Source organism: Vanacampus margaritifer, chromosome 4 (assembly GCF_051991255.1).
Source record: "Vanacampus margaritifer isolate UIUO_Vmar chromosome 4, RoL_Vmar_1.0, whole genome shotgun sequence".
Taxonomy (NCBI): domain Eukaryota; kingdom Metazoa; phylum Chordata; class Actinopteri; order Syngnathiformes; family Syngnathidae; genus Vanacampus; species Vanacampus margaritifer.
In genome coordinates, this window is record NC_135435.1 from 29,577,720 (window position 1) to 29,597,161 (window position 19,442).

The 19,442-nt window shown below is 41.2% G+C and overlaps 1 long non-coding RNA gene across 2 annotated transcripts in view; it reads right to left on the reverse strand.

The window, feature by feature from the left end:
* Nucleotides 1-19,442, reverse strand: part of LOC144050712 (uncharacterized) — a 93,017-nt gene that overhangs the window by 57,997 nt on the left and 15,578 nt on the right. The window contains exons 3-4 of one of the 2 annotated variants that reach the window (XR_013293907.1): nucleotides 14,839-14,885; nucleotides 1,900-1,977 (exon numbers count right to left, since the gene is read on the reverse strand). This is a non-coding gene — a long non-coding RNA (uncharacterized LOC144050712). The remainder of the gene's footprint in view (nucleotides 1-1,899; nucleotides 1,978-14,838; nucleotides 14,886-19,442) is intronic. The other variant, XR_013293908.1, reaches the window with a different exon arrangement.

Below are 19,442 nucleotides of genomic sequence, written 5' to 3' on the forward strand. Positions count from 1 at the left end.
GCACTCCGAGCACCAAGGGAGTTTGCTAACCATCCAGGCTAGCTCGCTGGTGCAACAGAACATGGAATGGTTTAAAACATCCTGGATTCTGCTGTTTGCCAGGGTATGATGTGGGTTGCTGGAGGTTAAAAGTAAGTTATTTTTTAAATTGAAAAGAAAAAACTTTACATAGGATGACATGGCGTACACAAAAGATATAATATATGCACTTTATTTGCTTTTTAATTTGTTGAACTATGTAACCATTTTTGGGGCAAAAGTACAATGAGTCACCCATTGGAGTTGATTCGGAGTGGGGTGAGAATTAGTGTTCTTATTTATACAGTATTTAGCATACAGATAGTGCTACTACTTTAACATCGGAGAATAAAGGCCAATTTATACGTTCTGCATTGCAAGTCAGAAGACAACATTGGGTTGCACATGGAACATAGGATGCACATTTGGCGATCCCGGGAAAGCGAAAAAAATCCGAGCTCCTGTTTCTCTTATATTTGGCCTAACGGGGGACAAGTAAAACGAAGATACAATGTGGCACAATCACTGGCCATCATAATAATTTCTGTATTGTTTGTTAATTGATCTGGCATATGTGTGGTTGGTGCGGTGCAATTTGTGGGCCATAACGATGACTGTTTTTGTTTTTGTGTCTCTTTCAAAAATCGTCATGTTCCTGGCAATCGCAAGTGAAAAAGAGCTTGAGGGGGTGTCAATTAGCCTACTCAGTACCAATCACTATTTTCAAAAGCGAATCAGCTTGCTGACTCTTATATTTTTGTCTTTAAAAATAAATGGATTGTGTGCATCTGTGATGATCTCTCTTAGTAAAATCGTGATAATGCTGGTCATCTTGGTCCTGATAATTTCCGCATGAAATGTTCATATCGTTTCATCTCTGATACACATTCACAATAAATTGCCTGGAAGCACAAAGCCTTTTTTTTGCTCCGACGCATGTAAGTCATCTCAAATGCATTGCCCGAGCCTTTCTATGCATTTGTAAAGAGCCGTGGCTCTCGGGGGACCAGCGTGATAAACAAGTCATTCCTAGCTCACGGTGACTCCTCCGTCTCTGGAAGACGGCTGGGCAGCTGCATCCCCGAGACGCTTGGCGCTCTCGGTCCAAAAAATGTCACACTGATGCGAAGCGCCCCGTGTCATTGTCAACGCAATGTGGCCCCGGCTGGTCAAAGTGTACCCCTGAAACCTTTCTAGTCTACGTGGCCTGTCCCAATGGGCCACCCCAGAGAGGGCTAATACTGCATTAGCATTTTTGATATGGAATAAAACGTGATACAAACCGTCGAAGCAATTGCCGTTGTTTTTTGTAGCAATTTATCCACCCATCCAATAATTTTCTCATTATGGCTGGGTACACTTGAGACTTTTCACAAGCCAACTGCAGGGCAGATGCAGGCAAACTAGCATACATTCTCGCCGTATCTCTCCAAATGTACAAAAATATATATTTTGTCAGCGATTCAACACGTGTTATTTACATTTCCTTTAAGGTCAAACGCCACTGTTGTTATGGGATGCTTCCCACGACATCTGTTTGTAATTTGTTTGGTAGCCAGCATGTAGTGCGTCATGTTTGAGCATGCTGGCGAGCATGTAGTGTATAGCCATGTGTTCAGCCAAAATGGTCTGCCTCTTTCATGTAGCAGTGTTCATTTTCTCGCTTAGCTACTGTTCCGCAAATGGACTAATGCTGGTCTGCGGCACGGCGGATTAGTACAGAGTGAAGGTGATGACCTCTGAATCGGAGGCGAGGCTCCGCACAGATAATGCCAATTATCTCCCAGCCTTGTTGATTCCCTTGTTGGGAGCCACTCCAGTACTTCGTTGGACCGCTCGGAAGATCTGTTTACAATTATGTGATCTGTGTCATATGTCTACCTTTCCAGTACTGCCTAAAGGTTTTACTGCATACGCCACAGTTTCTTCTTCGCTGCAGCGCTCCATGCCCTCAGTCTCCTGTGGAATGAAACATATCTTCTTACTGTAGAGACACTCGCTAATTAGAAAATACGGGATACGTTCAAGTTTTCAGATGAGTGTAATCAGTACGCACTGCATGAAGCTTAAAGAGGATGTGCAAATCAAGCTCGTCTGACAGAGTAATTGTGCAGCGGAAAGTATTGTAACCTAATTAACACCGGACTGTGGCCTTTTGCCGCATCCCCCCGTCCAGCTTTGATATGTTCCGTGATGCGTTCTGACACCGTCGTTAGGGGAGTCGCTTTCGTGCGCATGGTGGTATGAGCAGCGTAATTGCACTTTAGGGTTCAGACTTATTGCATTATGTAAATGACTTTTGGAGTCGTGCCGCGGATAACTTAATGATGTCCCTAACCGGTTGTACTTAGTGTGATAGAGGGGAGTTTTTAAGGTTTAAGCGTTGGATAATATTGCCTTTGCTGCAAGGATTTGTAGCTGGGAAGAACTGTTGGTTGGGAAATGTCTTACTTTTAGTTTTGAAGACGGCAGGGCTATGACAGATAATAATGCAGTGAACTCACCCCGATTCACCATTCACAACTCTCTTTTGGTGAAATCTAACAATTCACTGAAAACTTGACAATGGGGTATATGCCACGAAGGAGGCCGGACTTCCGTCTTTCTGGTTTTCACACATCAGCAACCCCTCGGTTGCGCGTTGCGAGTGTTTCTGTCTCAGTTGTCAGAGTCAGCATTTCAGAGTTGAGACCCCCTGCGCACTCCCGCCCATAGTCGCGGTTGGGGGGGTCCAAGGGTGGTGGTGCGAGTGTTGGAACGCGGCCATCGGTGGACGCTGATGTGTGAAACCCGGAAGTCGGAAGTCTGTGGCATCCACCCCATTCTTTGCGCTAAGATGCCACCCAAACAAACACCCAGCTGCCAAAGCATCATGTTAGAAGAGCTATAGCTTATATTGACCACTGACTCTGATATGCTGTGATGTATACAGCAAACCACTGTTTCCTTTATCTAATCATTTGTCAGCATTCGCACAACATTTGGAAGGACGTTTCAGTTCACAATCTTGTGTTTTTGTCTTGGTTTGACCAAAAATAGAGTGTACATTCCAGTGGAAATAATTTTTGGCATACCAATGGGAAGAAATAGTAATATCACTTGATTTCTGGGAGAGATGAGAGTGAATACATGTTTCTAAAATCTATCTCCTTGGACGGGAAGAGCCTTTCCTACTCTGCAGCCTGACAGAGGTCAGGCTTATGAACTTTGGCGTTTGAGACGCACTTAAGAGCACTGCCGTATGCACTCCCTCCCACTCTGTCTTGTGCTATTACCGCTGTTGCATGGCAGAACCTCCACCGACATTTGCATCAAGCTCTGTCTGATGAGAGCAGCTGCTCCCGGCCATGGTCAACTTGAGGTTTTGTGTGTCTGTCGAGGTCCTTATGCCGGCTGGCAGATGTTCATTAGCCGGCGAGTCTTTCATCTCGGTATGGAAAACAATTGCCTGGCACTCTTTTGTGCCCTTTCATGGGCTAATAAGCCATCATATGTGACCTCAGACCAGGCAGTGATCCATCCAGTCCACAGCAAAAACCTGCAGAAATTTCATCACGGCTATCACCAGAATCTGGACAATAGACTGTCAGCCGAGCCAAGACTTTTGGTTTGTTAACCACGACAATATTAATTAAAGCTGCAAGCAGCGATGAACAGACCCTTGCAAAACTTTTCTATTATGAATCCTCAATAAGTCAAAGCCAAGGTGTTGAATACTTTTGCAGGCAGTGCACTTTGCCTGAGACTTATTTTGGTGAATTCCTTCATTGGCGTACAAAAGCCTGGATTTTGGCTGCTTCAAGCAAAATTACCAGACTTCCTATTCAGTTCCGTTCATGGGTCTTTGAGACTTTTTTGTTCATCCTGTTATGATTGACATGTCCAATCAATTTCGTGTCATTTGCTCAAACTTTTCTAAGATTGGGATCTTGTTGGGTACATCTGAAATACACTTTTATAAAGATACATACTTGCTGAACTTCTAGTTTTAAGGCAAACGAAGGCCTCCCAGTGGATCAATACACAACTTTTTATGACTGCTCCCTCTCGTCGGGTTTTCTGTTTTTTTGTATGTGTGACGCATTGATGTGAATGTGTGTAGGTGCATGCTGTAAGTAATAATGTGGTGCAGTAGATGTGTGACGTTTGAGACCGCAGAGGATGACTGCTTGGAGCGAGAAATACTGCGTTGTAACGGCTCGCCTGCAGTCGTGACCTCGCTCTCAGCCCAGAGGCAATTACAATGGTTGACAATATTAACCCCACATCTAACCCCGATGAGAATGAAAAAAATCCTAATGACGCAATAAGGCTAGATTTCTATTTCCATCTCTGTATCAAAAACAGATTATACCCACCAAAGTGCTCTTTTCACCTGGCATGTTCTCTGAATACCAACGTAACCTTTCAGATGCTTGTTTCAGTAAAGAGGAGGTGGACATGAGAACAACTTGGACAATAAACAGCGCTGATGCAAGTAGGATCGATTGTTTGTTGGTTTAGTTCTTAAATTCTTCAGCAGAGCGTAAAAAAAAAAAACAATCAACAAAATAGATCACAACAAAAAGCTTGGGAAAGGCTTGTCTAGTCTATAAAATCTGCTTAAATTTGTATCGTACTTTGTAGCTTTTTTTGTCTTTGTAAAGAACAGGCTTGTTTGCATGTCATGATACTGTTAACAGAAATTATTCAAAAATTAGTGAGCTGCTGAATGTGACTCCCACGGAAGTGTGTTTCATTTTCATATAGTTTGTGCATGTATTTGTTACCTCATCGGCAAATATTTCCTCAGCATCACATGAAGGCTGGGTAAACGAAAAAATGCCACTGACGAAACTGAATACCAGGATCGCCGTATGTCACACCTGCATGTCACACCTGCCCTCCTATCCCGGTGAGTGGGGGGGGATGGTGGGCTGGCTACATTTGTGGCTTACAATATGGCGTTGGGCAGGGTCGTAATTAAATCTGAGCAGCGTCGCCTTCTTTTCCAAATCTAAATGAGCCACGGATAGTCATTATGTTTGCAAGATGGGAACATGTTGGCAAAGTGTGTTACAATGTTGGGGCTGGTGAGCAAACAAAGCTCTGCACAAAAAACAAAATCATTCTGAGTTGGCTTTTCGCTCATGATTAGAAAGTAAAAATAACTTCTCAAGAATTAGAGTAATTCCAACAAGCCAGATAATACACTCTTTCAGGACATTTTATTAGGTACACAAGTACCATCTATTGCAGTTGTTCGCAAACCGGGGTCCTTCGGGAGCCGTAGCTTGTAGTTCCGCTAAATATTTTGTTAACTATATTGTATAATGAAAAAAAGAAATGCCTACATATGGGGACTAACTTGCCATAAATCAAACGTAATAAACCAACTACTCGTATTGAGCCCTTGCATGATTGTAACATATCATCACAAACATCTGACATTCCTGCACGACTTAAGACTTTGGGGGGTGTAGAACAAACGGTGTATGTAGTATTACAGGAATTAAGTCCTATTTTTCTCGAGAACAAAAGGCATATACGTTTCAAGAATTTAATTATAATTTTCATCTTACTGTTTTTTCCGTGTTCGTCACTTCCTGTTCTTGCCCTGTGCACTGATTCGGTAGCTAAAAGCCAGAGTGATCAAATTCAACATGTTGAAAAACGCAAAAACATCAATCAGAGGGTGCATACAACAGATTAGTGTATAAAGGCATTTAGGAATAACAATTTGTTTTTGTAACGTAATCGATTTATACACCGTTGCGGAAATATTCAAATTATCGTAATAAACGCATGATATTATATATATATATATATATATATATATATATATATATATATATATATATATATATATATATATATATATATATATATACATACATATATATATTATTATATATATTTTGTTGTTTTACTCCCAAAGAAAGTGGTGAAGTTATAAAGAGCAAAGAAAAAGAGCACATTATACAAGGTCTTCTGATTTAACCCGGCAGCTGCTGTCACACAAGACATAAACCGGATTGTGACCGCAACAAAAAACTGTGGACAGATTCTTGGATTGGAGTACAAAAATAACCCCGACAATGAACCACATGCAGTTCCACCATCTGATCACACGCCACAGCCTCTTCTGGTACATTAGTCCGATTCAGGAACGGCTCACAGAGCTACGGCTAGCAGTTCATTGTCAGAGCTGAAGAAGAAAACAAGATTTGAAATAACAACAAAAGATTTCCAAATAGAACAAAATAGAACATTTGACTTTTTCCACAACTGTAAAAGAGAGAAAAAAAAAGGCTTTGTTTCATTTTTGGGGAGGGATTTTTGTTGAAGGGAGGAAGTTTGGGAAATGACACCCAACTCTGTAAAATCAACATACAGTATGTGCTGGAAAAAACAAAACATTGTTTTGATATTTCTTGGCTCTTTTTGGAGGGGGTGCGGCAAATCTCCTGGGATTTTGAAGTGGGCTGCTTGGCGTATAAAGTTTCAGCAACACTAGCCAATAAAAAAAAGTAACGGTTTTGGGGTAATTTTGGACAACTGAGTCCGAAAATGACATCCGTTTCTTTGAATTCTATATTTTTTCAATTAATTGATTGTTAATCAATGTGCTTTGGCAGATTATGACATGTACTTTAATCATTAATAGAAGTAGTGTTTGTGCTTTGACGTCACCTGTTTTGGATTTGTTTACTGCTTATATTGCCCAATTTTCAAAATATTTTTTGGGTTTTCACATGAAACATGATTTGCATATAGAGGACACGGCGATAACAATTGCAGTCTTCCGCGACGATGAAAGAATACTGTAAGGACATGCTTGAAATGACAGATATAGCCTCATCAAAGTTGGAGCATAAAGAAAATACCAATGTCATAACTTGCAAACAAAAATATTGAATATATCCAAATGTAGAGGCAATTTGTAAAAAAGCAATTCCATTTTCTGATTCAGCGACGTCAAATTACCCTAAAGCCATTCAAAATGTGTGTTGACCAGTGTAATAATCATCATTCTTAGGCTGCCAAACATGCAAATGTTCAAAAGAGTACCGGATGTGCTTACACCAAAGCAGAGATGATTGTATTATTCTAATTTGTCGTAAATCCACCGTGCATTTGCCTGACAATGTTTCTCTCCAGTGACAGCGGTGCCGCTAAAATTGGTAATTACAATGACAGGATAGCTTTTTGTGTTTTTTTTTTCGTGTCTTGTTTTTGTTGTTTTACCATTTACTGCGGCTTTGAAGGTGAGGCGGGCACAATGCCAGCACGTTAAAGCAGGGGGGAAAAAAATCTCAAAAATACGCCAAGACGTCCAATGTCATGAGGGCGCCAAGCGGGGACAATAAGCGACTCCCCATGGAGACAATGAGGGGAGGAGAAAAAAAACCCTCAGGTGTGCTGCTGCTTTGTTGCTTATTAAACCCGCACGTTGTTTGAAGTGTTTAGCCGGCGAGCGCGTACCGCAAACAAGTTCCACTGCCAAGCAGGAGCTGGTAATGAGGCTGCAGAAAAATGTAAAGTAGGCAAGGATGAAACAGACTGTGTGATCCATCAGCTGTTCAGCCACGTGGAGTCCTAACGGAACTTCGAAAGACCGGGAAAGTCTCGGGACCACCGTCAAGGAAGATTTAAATAAAAGTAGATGTGAAAGACTGATAAGTCAGTAAAGAAAGTGTTTGGGTGATGTTCTCACCGCAAAAGGAGGTGCAATGTCCGATTAAGCGAGAGCTTCACATACTTTTACACCCATGAAGTCTGAATTTTTCTTAAAAAACTTTTGTTCAAGAATGAATGGCAATATTATCATTCTTTTTGTTCAAGTCCATTATTTTCAATGTCAGCCATTGTAGATTTGGATATGACAAAAACATTTAATAAGGATATTTTAATATTTTATACAAAAAGTCTGACCCTGCCTGCACGGTTCACAAACTTTTGAGCAGTACTGTATGTATGTATACATACACATACATATATACATGCACATACATACACACATATACATACATACACATGCCATCATGTCGAGGTTAACCGGGCTCACCGGGAGATTCACTCTATTTATCGTGCAAGTTCTTGATGGAAACTGGAGAGCCCTCCCCCCGCCCCAAGGCAGACTCTGGGAATTGATTTCTGACGAGCTGAGATTCACTGGAAGGCAGAGCCAGACAGCTCTGCTAGTCACACACCATACAAACAGCCATTAGTCCTCCTGATAGCTCTTTTTGTCTTCTGCACTGCTCGCTTTAGAAGGCGAGCGGTGGGAAGGTGAAGGCGTGAAAGAAGAGAAATTACAGGGAAAATTAAAGCTGCAAGCAGCGATGAACGGGCCTTGGCATGCCTGTTTCCAGGGTGAATCCTCAAAATGATGACTTTGACGCCATGCCCGTCCCACGTAAGCTGGAGCCAGCAAAAAAAAAAGCTTTGCAATTGAATGTGCGAGCAGGAATGATTCCCATGGTGAATCCTCAAAATCATTCAACCTCGACACTATGCTTCATCCACATTAGCATCTCCCGTCTAGCCACCTGCTTCTGATCAGCGAGGGCTCATTCAGACAAATTCCTTTGTGTATCAAGTTACAAGCCCTGGAGTTTGCCAAACATTTCTACAACAAGCCAAAATGGCCAACTTCCTGATCAGTACCAATATGTGGTCCATGAGAATTGTTTACTAAGTTTCCTGTCAGTCAAACTGGAATTGGGGGCTAATTTTCTCTTGGATGATACTGAGTAAGTTTTGGGCACTTGTGTTGGGGACCTCTAAAATATCTACATTTTCACAAGGACGTGCATGTGTGCGCGAGTGTCTGTCGTGTCAATTTTAGGAATTGTTTAAGATGTTAAAAATAGTTAAAAAATTTTGTGTAGCCCACTTGCAGCAAATTGCTAATGCTACCGACCATTGGAAAGTAAGTCACGTGTAGGAATCTTGTCTGAATAGACAAGGCAACCGCAAAATTGTCTTATCTTTAACTCTGTGAGATAAATGCACTCTAATTGCCATTCATTTTTCTACAAGCTGACCGCAATGTCGGGAATTACAGCATATAAAAAAAAAAAAACACAATCCAGATCGTAATCTTGTGTTTTTCCCTCATGTGAACACACGTGTTAACGAGCCCCGGCGGCAGCACTTCGTCAATCAGACAGTGAGCATCTCAATGGCAGAAAAAAACTAAAGTCTCACACTCTGTTCTTACTTAGACTAGATACTTGCCTGAAAATACTCTGGTAAAAGTAGAGCCACTGAATAAACTCCTTTACCCAAGTAGAAGTAAAAAAGTAGAGATTGACTTAATCTACTTGGGAACAAAACAATAAATAAAATAATATGTACTTTGTACATGTTTGAAGATAATTGCTGAGTCAATAACTTTGTAGTAATCAATTTTGGACATATGACAAACAGTTTCATTTTTCCTGATTTTAATGAGTCCGGCATGAGTCGCCCCTCCCCGACTCTAAAGAACTTGAGCACCTTCATTTGCATCCACGGTTATTTGGCGCAATTGCAATGTGCAGTCAGGTAGCTAGCTATGCCAACAGACAAAAAAATGCATCTTCCCTCGAGTCCACTGGCGTGGCTGCATTAGAGTGCCTCATTGTCAGCCATGAGTGCACACACATCACAGCGATGGCAGAAGAGTAAAAGTGAGGGGAGTCTAACTTGACAGCCACCATGTAAACAAGGGCTTAGGGCTGACATTACCGCTTTAGAGTGCTTTGTTGTCTGCCATGAGTGCACGCACGTTACAGAGAGAAGGCAGACAAAGCCCTATAACGATGTGGTGTATCATATCAAAAACTTTATAAATAAGAAACGTGCAAGGTGAAAAAGCATTAATTTATCTAGGTCATAGCAGTGGTATTTCATTCTCAGAATCTATACAGTACAATAATATTCCACCATTGGTCACTCGACATGATGATGGATAAACAATGTGGTGACGAGAAGTCGGTTCGGCGGTGTGTGTTTCTGACACAGCCAATCCGTGTCACGCAGCGTGACAAATGAGCCGGGCCGCGACACGCCAGCCCGCCATGAGGCCGCACTTCATAAAAGGAGAACAGTGCACTCGAGGGGGGATTCCACTGGAGGGTTATGGATTTTCCAGTACATCTCTGATAGATTGCACTAATATAACCTCAATAAAAGAGTTTGAGAACAACTTTATGGATGTTTGCCATCTTTTGCCACCGCCTCCCCCCCACCCCTCATTTCATCTCCTTGTGTCTATTTTCTGTGGCACTCCGCCTGGCTGTCACTCATTGCAACGCAATGCATTAGTTGCGGAATGCCAAACGCTGAGGGTTTCAAACAAAGTTTCACAAGAACCTGGAGCAGCTCATTTTTTGCTTGTTTTTTTTTTTTATTTGAAGCCACAGTGAATAGAAATACATTCCTGAAAGAACCAAGATTCCTGAGGGCTTCCTTCTTGAATCCAATAACAGCTGGAATTACTTCTCACTTACTTACTCTAATTTTTGAATAAAGAAGTTTGTTTCTTTTTGCTAGTACAGTGAAAAATGCAGGGAAGTGCACAAGAAATGGAACGCAATTAATTCAATTGGCATAACAACATTATGAAATATTCACTTATACCTAATTTGTAGGGATTTGGTAATAACAGCGGGTTTAAATCACTAGCAGAAAGTAAGCAGAAGTACAATGTGTAGATGGTCCTGGATGGAATTAATAATGATAGAACAGGGCATTTAAACAGCTCTTCTTTTAAGACAACTCCTCTTTACTATCATTTCTGAATTACGCAACCGTTTTGTTAAGGGTTTGTTCTTCAGTGAAATGCATTATACCGGGACAAAATAAGGAAATCTACCGAGATGCAGGACCCTAGGCTCAAAAAACAAGACTGGACCGTCCAAAACGTGATGTCTGGTCACCCTAGTCAAGATGAATGTAGTGTCATTGATACAAACCTCTTGGGACTTTCACAAAATCTTCAGATAGTTTCACAATAAGTCTGTCAGCAATCGGACTTTTCTGCCCTCTTGCCGTCTCAGGGTCCCAGGTCCTACCCAGAGTACCCTCATCCTTGGCACCAACCAACGACCCCACCCTACTTCCCTGCATCATGTTCCTTTGCTGCCCCACTTCAATCGCCTTCGAGCCAGTCTGCCTTTAATGGCGTCTGGACTTTTTGAGGCGCACCTGCGCTCTGTAAAAACACTCTTCTCTCCTAAACCGGTCCTGCATTGTGAGTGTGTGTATGTGTTGGGTAATATGTGTGTTTGAGCATGCCTTGCAGCTTCCCCCTTACCGCATCCCCTCTCCTCTGAGACCTTGAACGGTTTTTGGGTTTGTTTACGAGCTCGTGTTGGGAGCGTCCGGAGGAGCAAGAGGCGTGTGCCAAGAAAAGCATATGGCGCTGCTGGGATGCACACACCTGCCTTTGGAGCCCATTGGAGAGCACTCTCTCCGAATCATCAGGAATTAAAGCACTTTAATCACTTCACAGACAATGTAAATTCATTTCCTCGGTGGTGCCTGTTTTTAACGCCCGAGTGGGTGACTTATATCTGCTGTAATGAATCCTGTCTCACCTCCAACAACCCCAACGACGCTGCTTCGATGCTATGAAACGACCACGACATTCACAACAGTCCCAACACGCCCTAACTACCCTTAACTCTCCCGACATCTGCCGCCTGCCACACTCTGTGATGCAGCATGGGGAGTAATAAACAATGTCAACCAATAGTTAGCATACAACACTGATGTTATGACTCCCTCCGAGTGCATCTGGTGGATGCTTGTGGACGGTGAGCAACAGAAGCCACATTTGAGAGGAAAAGGTGATAGCTAATGATCGCTGCCATTGTGGACAATTGAAATATTAGCAGTATTAAATATTTTCACATTTTAAAAAAGTGTAGCATCTGTGACAAATACAGCAATATACAACTAGTTGACAGCTGATAGAGTCATCCTTAATTTGCTATTCATGGGGCAGCAAATAATGAACATTTTTGAGTAATTACATCCGGCATCAATCTTCAATCAATCTTACATTACCCTTAAAAATGAATTAGAGATGATTGGATTTAAAAAAAAATATCCACTCTAAGCGTATGTGTACATACACATACGGCAAAGACTCTCTGTAACGTCCACTCACCCAGGCTAAATTTAGCTTCTCCCTGACATACAAAGCTGTATCACTTCAACATAATTCCTTGACTTTAATTCCCATAAATATTGTTCTCGTTTGATTCAAGACATCTACTGTAACTATACATTTTGCTAGAAAGTATTTAAAAGATCTTTGTTTCTTTAAATAAATTAAATAAATAATTTGAAACTGCTTGTATTTAAATCATTGTGTCTCCGGAATGCCTACCTACTACCCATCAATTGTCAAATTTAATTACCCAGTCTTTCTTTTTTTTTTTTTTTTATGTGCCAGTGGTCGAGCCATTCTGCATTTCTAACCCACTGCTAGGTAACAGTCGATCTTATTCACACAACATTTTCGAGTTTGACCACCCTAGCCCAGCATTGACATAATAAAAATTTGGCGGGCTTTGTTGTGGAAGTCACATGGTGGCCCCCGGCCATCGGGCTACTGTTAAAATCGGACCCTGCGGTGGTTATGTTCATTAGCCCCACTACTACAAAACAGTGAGGCGGATGAGCAGAACGGCTCACTCACAGTCACATATTCACAAATAGCCAGATAACAAGAGATTACTTGCTTTTTTCATTCACAATTAATTGTGGGCAGGCACTTCCGAGAGCAAATATTTGTAAACAAGCAATGAACAGTCCATAATGTGTTTTTTTGAAGAGATTTTACAACTGTTTAAATTTACAGAAGAGAATGCATTATGCATAACATACATAGTAACTGATTGGTTCTTTCTTTAAACAATCAACATTGTTCATTAAAATAAATATTAGAATTGGCATTTAGCCTACTAATGTTTAAGAATCAAGAATCTTTATTGTCATTATGCAAGCATAACGAAATTTTGTTCCAGCAGCTTTTTTTTTTTTTATGTTGATGACAAACAAAATAATTATGTTCGTATGTAATCCGAGTGATACTGAAACAACATTTCGGTGTCACAGAAGCATCGCTGCAGTTCACACATGTTGCTTTTCTCTATGTGATCCTAATGTTTATGCATGTCTTACAAATGGCACACCAGCCGTGTCAGACAAAACCACACACAGAGGCGTAGGTTCTGTGAGATCGCAGGGTTGAGATTTCATTAGTGCAAGTCCAAGCAGGAGTGACAGTGCCAAAACATTTTGTGGCTGTGTAGAAGAGATGGGTTGTTGTGAAACAGAAGGGGAAGTTGGTAATGGATTAAATATTCATGAAGGCTCAGGAGGAGCCACTTACGATCAGGTCCTAATTAAATAAAGGTCAGACGCTCAAGTTTTGTTTATTGAAACAGGTTGTTTCCTGAACTGAGGGGAAGCGTAGCGGCTGACAAATGCGGTGAAAATCCCTCCTACATCAACCCATCCAGCATGTCATTTAAAACATCCAGTATAAGTATATTCAAAGTAGCCTGTTTTCTAATAACTGGTGGCAATGAACTACGTAAAAAACACTAAAAAATAAAATTGCAGCAATCATTATTGATGAATGCCCTTTTCGTGTATTAATGGGAACAACTATAACACAGGTGTTAAACTCAAGGCCCGGGGGCCAGATCTCGCCTGCCACATCATTTTAAATCATGTTTGTCAACTTCCATGACTCTTGCTAAAATCAATACTAAAATTTGAAATTGTCGTGTAATAAATAACATTTTACAAGAATTTTTTTATCCTCTTTTTACAGTAACTTGAAAATAATTGAACTACAATCCTTGACTTCTGATTTTAAAACTAGTTATCTATTTATTTATTTTTTATCCCAAACAATTTGTTCTGTATTACACAATGAGACGATTAAACATTTATTTGGTTTCACTGTAATAACAGCCCTCTGAGGGAAGCCATAACTACTTACAAAGTAGCGCGTAAGAGAAATGACAACCCAGATCTAAAACGAGACCATTGCAGAGATGCATTTGCTTATAAAAGTTGAAAATCCGTTTATTGGTCTTAAAACGAAATGAAAGGACTGTCTTATCAAATAGTGCATTGTTTATGTTGTTCCCAGCAGCCTTAAAGTCGATACAAGGCTGCTGACGCAAACTGTCTTCTTTTCAATATTTATTCAAGGTTCTTTCTAAAAGATGACAAGTATGCATCTGTATGGCATTTAACTGAGGGGTGAATATTTGTACAAGTTGAGCGGCTGATGAGGAACAGTATTTTATTTGGATAAGTGAGCACTTCTATGCATCATGAAGACATGGATGTGATGGAGCATTTTCTTTTCCTTTCGAGTGCTCCTTCTCTTTTTGGAGTGTATGGTACTGATTCTTGATTAACAATTGTAATCAATGCGAGGCCTACTCAAGTCCACTCTCGCTGGGAGCCAATCGAGATGGCCGCCAATACCCGGCCGCCACCACAAGCACTTGCCACCAATCACATGAAGGGTCATGGAGCCTGAATAGTGACAATCAGCAAAGTAAAGAAGTGCTATCTCGGGATCTTTGGCCACTTATGCTTCTGATTTCACTTTTGAAGTTCCCCGAAGAGTTAGTGAACTTTAGAGAAGATTCTTTCCCATTGATAGTGTCACTTCATGTACTCAGTCCACCAAGTCACTTGTTTGCATAGCAGCTATGGTGGGACATAAAGTCGATTTTTCAGACTTGGGTATTGGGTATTTTACTGTTAACTTTTACTTGTAATCCCTACATTTGAAAACACATATCTGTTACTTACTTTGTCAGAAAGGGCTTGTTACTTTTGTTCAACCGGATGATGACAACCTAAGAGAAAAAAAAAAAAGACAGAAATAGAGAGAGTCAACTATGGATTGAAGATTGACCAGGGGGACTTAAAAGGCAGAAAAAACAGTTACAAAGACGATCATTATTGTATTATTAGTCTTACAGATCTGTTGCAATGTCTTTCATTATGTGGGCTTTATGTGAGTTTTATTTTTTTCCAGGTTCATACTGTGCCCACCTTTAAAGGGGCAGAGCTTGATCCTTATTCGCCCCCACTCCCCCATCCCATTTTCTTCTTCGTTTTATACTTTGCTTTTTTTTTTTTTTTAAATCTAAGAAACTCAGGGCGCTGAAATGTGACCTGCCATACTTCCCATTCTGTCTCCCCCGTTGGTCAAGGTTTGTTTTCGTGTTTCTTGGACGCGTTGTGACTGTGGAAATTGCTCTTTTAGGGATTAATAAAGTAATCGGATTTTGAAATATTGATGATGACGTAATGGTAATCCAAAGAATAGGAAACAAGACATTCCCCTTCCATGGCCTTATTTAAGATTTTGTTTTAAAGTTGTCAGCAACAACAAAGATTTGTAAAATCACAAGCTTCAAGCATTCACAAATTCTTATGTGTACGTTTGCCATTTGTGCATGTCAACCGACGAGTCTGCAGTTTGATGATGAGGTTGTCTTGTCTGGAAAGGGCATCTAAATCCACGCTGCTGGCAGACCAGGTGCAATCCATGGGGGCAGGTTCCAAAATCTTGCTTGATATCTCTTTTTTTAAATCTCGGCCAAGGATTTGCATCTCATGGTTGCTTCATCTCTCGACTGATGTGACAGGTGGTACTTTTGAGCTTGCAATAAATCAAAAGGCAAACAGCACGGTGGGCTAATTATTCCGGGGGTTTAAGGGATTGTGCGCTTGGTGCTGCAAACCTGCGTACCGTCTTTGCGTGTGCACAAATATTTGCACAGCGGCCACGTTTTGTTTGACTTCATGGCCGCTGATTTGCTGTGCAAACAAATTGCATTTGCGAGACCAAAAATAGCACGTTGTTAAAGGAGGTGCCCGAGGAGGAGGGGTTGATGGGAAATAGCTTCTCCAAAGCTACCTGGACTTTCTTCAAGTTTTAGTCAAGTACACACAGGAGACGGCAAATGGTAGCTTAATTATGTCGTACCTACAGACGCAGGCAGCAGAGTTCTACAGTACATGGCCTTGGGTCTGCCACGCAGCAATTAGTCTCCCGAGATTTAATTTAACGTAAAATCTATCTCAGAATATTTTCCATGCAAAAATTTTATTATCTGATATTTCAGCGCCAGAGCCGAAACGTCAAAATGTCGCCTAGGGCTGAGGTAATAATGCACAACCTGTCCCGATCTAAGTGATGAAGACATTGCAATGCGCTGCTGATAAGCGCAAATATTGCTCTATGCGCAATCCACAAAAATCTTCCAACCTTTGACCCTGGCTACCTCAGACATCCGTGAGCAGACAGAAGAAGAAGCTTTAATTTTCCCCAGAAGGGGAAAATCAAATTATTATTTATTTTATTTTTTTCTGGAGAGCTCAGTATTGTTCATTCGGTAATTTTACCGATTTGACATGTTATCATCATTGCTCTCTTTTTTTATATATATATATAAAAAAATTTTTATTAATTTTTATTTTGTATGTGGGAGAGTATGTGCGTGTGAGTGTATTCATTAGTTCACCTAAAACCTATTAAAAAATCCCATACCGTTCACCTAAATCGAACACTTCAGAACCCAGCCAGAGCCGTGAGGCCGTCAGAAGACCTGAGGAAGGACCAAAGAAAAGAAAGGAAAGTGAAATCCAGCACCGACCAGACACCACCCACCAGGCCACCAACCAGAGTCCTTCACCAACCCCAGAAACATCCAAATTCCAACAAATCAGGGAGACCTCAAGAGATCAAAGGAGAGACTGATGAAAGGAAAGAAGGACAGACGAAGCAGAATGAGATCCACAGACACCACCCTCCACCGATTCAACGACCAGAGGAAGAAGCAGATTGTGTCTGAGTTTCGATAGATGCTGGTGTGGTGGATCTGGCATGCATGAAAATCTCCACCAAAGAGGGGAGCCGTCGACCCCTGCCAGGACCGAGCAAGCGCAACACCTCAGGGCCCCCCAGGCCACGGCAGCGCCAAGGGACAACCCCCGGGCCCCGCAGGGGCCACCAGCCGGAGAGCAAACCCTGGAGCATTCCAGACATTCTCTGTTTTAGTGGATTCTGATGTGATGATGTGTTAAAGGAGAGATAGTACGACATACAATTTTTTCTTCCCTTCAACCCAAACTATCGGGTTGGTGAACCAGTAGATGCAAAAGAAGTCTGTATGAGCACAAATATGGGCAAAAGTGTGCAATATCTTAGTCCACCGATGCACCTAAGCATGCATACAAATGAAGCTCCCCTCCTGGAGCATCCATCCTCCTCGCTTCACCCTCAGTAACCTTTTGTCGTCTTTGCCTTCTAAACATTTCACTTACATTTTGTGTGCGAGAGAGGTCGAAAATCCCATTAATCGAGGCGGCGCGGCAGAAACAAAAGACGAGCAGGTCTATTTATTCATTTATTTTCTGGCTCGTTACAAATGAGTTTCAAGGATTGCCTAAGATTTGCCTTCAGAGGCGGCGTGCGCCCTTGGCAGCAACTAAGGTTGGGGCCGCTTTATCTTATGTGCCTTCAATTACAATGTGTCAGAACAAGTACATGAATATGTTTGTTTAATATTCACTTCTAGTGAAGAACTCTGGCGTATGTTGCTTTTATTTCAGCTTGTAACCATAGGGAAGAAAGTACCACTACAGGGTACTGTGCATACATGTATGTGAAATTAAGTGGACTTACAGTACATGCTTTTTTTCCACAGGCACTCAATGTGTAAACATTTCATACCACAATTATCATGACCAAATGTTGTCTGTGTTATCACAACATCGCTAAAAGAAATGTAAAAAATTAACTAAATAAAAAAGTCACAGAGCTACGTGTGAATGTGCCTGGGTTTATGTTTCTGTAAACAAAGTCCATTTCCTGCCTGGTTCACTTCATGTTCGGTAAAAATAACCAGTACCAAAACATCACAAACCACGTGACATCACTCGAATCTCTTACTTATCAGAACAATGTAAACAGGAAGAAAGTTTTTGCACAGACTAGAGAGTGAAAAGAAAATAAAGTGGCACAAATTAACACCAAATGGAGCGAAAACAGTGTTTGTTGATCACTTTAATAATTGCCTTGACAATTTAGCTGGGAATAACGCACAGGCAAATAGCCAAATGCACTGTGAAAGCATTTGGCAGAAACTTTGATGAAATGAAGATACTAAAATCAAGATGCTAGAAAGCTAAACCAAAGGTGAAATTAATAAGTCAACAGTATACTATAATCTATTTGCCACCTGTAGTGAGATTAGATCACTGTAATGATTTTTGTATCATAGTGGGAGTGTATAAAAAACACCTTCTACCATAGCCCTGTTAGCTGCTGAAACTATCTGAGCACACATTTAATCAAATGGTCTGTTTACTATTAGAGATGGAAAAAAAAACCTGCAGATTTGTGGTTTGTCATAGGAGAAGCCAATACTCAACTTCAACACTGCTAAATTGTTATGCATGCATCCATTTTCTGTGAGAGGATAAGAGTCCCACATGTGAACATAGGAAGTAGCTCGCTTTGGCCATCCGAGAGGAGGATTCCAGTAGAGGTTCAACGGGGAAGGGATGCCGTAGAACACAGGGTTGTTAAACTTCTTAAGACAATACAGAGAAAGGTCTGGATTGTTGTCGGCCGTAGTGGAAGTTAACAGCAATGTCAGGTAAGGAACGTGTCCAACTAAAGAGAGAATTATTTGTGATAAATGAATCACTGAATCAAAAACATAATTAAAGGAAGAATTGAAAAGTAGTAAGTGCTGTTATTACTCCATATTTGAAATGCTTTGTAATCATAATTTGGGACATATTTGGGGTTTAATCTGTTAATTTGATAATTTAAAAACCTTTGGGGGCAGGGTATCATTTACTTGCAAAATTTTGCTATTCACATTGGGATTTGGTCCCTAACTCCCTAACAGCGAGATTTCACTGAAAAAAAACAAAAAGGTAACATTGAATGTCGGAAACTATGTGGACTTTGACTTGCCAACTCACCAGCTATATGTCACCCTTGTAGCTAAAAAGTTCTCTTCAAACAAAGTTCAGCAGCAGAGATATTGTGGGTGGAATTATGGCATCAGCGTTCCTGTGGGATCCGAATGTTTGGCTTGTGGCAGAAACAACGAGGAGTGGCGTGCCGTCTCACGACTTGGACCGTTCCTCTCATTCGTATATTTTCTGTGACATGTTGGCAGACGTGTCACAGGAGTAGGGGGGGTGAATTATCTCACTCCACTTGTCTGCAGATGGGATATGCGAAGAGTAAGTCAAGGCCGGCTAATTGATTTAGTTTGCGTCCCTCGGGTTTCTCTTCATCTTGAAGATGTTGTCCTTTAAGACTCGTAAATGATGAAAGGCATGTCGGCGTGGAGTCAGACAGCTGCGGTGCTGAGGTTACAGGT